The sequence below is a fragment of the Peromyscus leucopus genome, unplaced genomic scaffold (assembly GCF_004664715.2).
Source record: "Peromyscus leucopus breed LL Stock unplaced genomic scaffold, UCI_PerLeu_2.1 scaffold_596, whole genome shotgun sequence".
NCBI classification, from domain to species: domain Eukaryota; kingdom Metazoa; phylum Chordata; class Mammalia; order Rodentia; family Cricetidae; genus Peromyscus; species Peromyscus leucopus.
Genome location: NW_023505504.1, coordinates 1430 through 3213, shown reverse-complemented (window position 1 = coordinate 3213; position 1784 = coordinate 1430). Strand labels below are relative to the sequence as shown.

The window sequence follows — 1784 nt, the reverse complement described above, 5'->3', positions numbered from 1 at the left end:
TCAGTCCTCTAAACCCCCAGCTTGGAAGCTGGAGAGATGGCTCAGAGGTGAAGAGCACTTGTTGCTCTTGCAGAGGACCTGTGTTTGGTTCCTAGTATGCATAGAATGACTCACAATTATCCGTAACTGCAGTCCCAGGGGATCAGACACTGTCTTCTGACTTCCACAAGCACCAGGTACACACACACACACACACACACACACACACACACACACACACACACAGAGTGAACAGACATATATGTAAGCAAAACACTCATACATATAAAATAAATAAATAAATCTTTAAAAATTATTGGCAGATGCCGCTGTCCCCTGTCGCCACTTGCTGCAGCCATGGTCAACCCCACTGTGTTCTTCGACATCACGGGCGATGGCGAGCCCTTGGACCGCGTCTCCGAGTTATTTGCAGACAAAGTTCCAAAGACAGCAGAAAACTTCCACGCCCTAAGCACTGGAGAGAAAGGATTTGGATATAAGGGTTCCTCCTTTCACAGGATTATTCCAGGATTCATGTGCCAGGGTGGTGACTTCACACGCCATAATGGCACTGGCGGGCAGATCCATCTACAGAGAGAAATTTGAGGATGAGAACTTTGTCCTGAAGCATACAGGTCCTGGCATCTTGTCCATGGTGAATGCTGGACCAAACACAAATGGTTCCCAGTGTTTCATCTGCACTGCCAAGACTGCGTGGCTGGATGGCAAACACGAGGTCTTCGGGAAGGTGAAAGAAGGCATGGACATCGTGGAAGCCATGGAGTGCTTTGGGTCCAGGAACGGCAAGACCAGCAAGAAGATCACTATTTCTGTGGACAACTGTAATTCTTTCGACTTGCCGGCTTCCTACCCACCAGACCATTCCTTCTGCAGCTCAGGAGAGCACCCCCACCCCATCTGCTCCCAGTACCCTGTAATCTCCGCTCTCATTGAAGTTCTCTGGGTTCCAGAGATTGGGATTCTGGGTTCCAGCTAGATTGCAGAGTTAAGTTTATGATTATGAAAAAAAAAAAAAAAACTAAGTAAGAACCATTAAAAAAATTATTAAACCCCAGCTCCTGGGGTGGTACCACCCACATTCAGGGTGGGACTTTTCAGTTAATCCTTTCTGGAAATACCCTCATAAATCCCTGACATGTTTCCATGGAAATCCTAAATAACAAGCATCACAGTCCCTAAATGCAAGGCAACTTCTTTACCTGATGATTAGCAGAACAGGGTGATGAGTTGCCAGGCTAGAGGAAACAATGCTGAATCGGCCTGTCGAGCAGAAATGATGGCCTCCTATGTGAGATTTTTTTCACTCAAACCCTGACTCTGGAACTTAACTGGAGGTGTAGGTGCATGGGAGGCAATGGCATCTTGAGCCACTGATAGGATTTGGTCAGGAAAGTGGGGAGATTGAGTGGGGATGGCAAAGACTTCCCTGGCAGAGAGAAGAGCACATGCAGAGGGTGGTGTGATGTGCATGCACTGGCTGAAGCATTGGAGGGAAGTGAGTGGTGGTGGGGCCCGGAGCTTTTAGTCTTTGTATGCTGCGCTACGAATTTTCCCTCTAGGTTATGGAGACAGACAACCTTAACTAGGGAAAAGTATCAACTCACCTTAGTGGGACTTCCGGCCATGGCACATCTTGAGTGGTATGATCCCCAAGATACTTAAAAAACAAAACAACAACAAAAAAAAATCCGCATTGAAAAGACTAAATGAGATAATATGTGTAAAGGCTGCCCAGCACATCCAAAGCATTTACTAAATGGAAACCAAACTCCTACTCAGTATTA

General features: G+C 46.6%; 1 pseudogene; it reads left to right on the top strand.

Annotated features, from left to right (window-relative positions):
• The first annotated feature begins 336 nt into the window (after positions 1-336).
• LOC114703464 lies at positions 337-976 on the top strand (annotated as a pseudogene).
• Positions 977-1784: the final 808 nt, after the last annotated feature.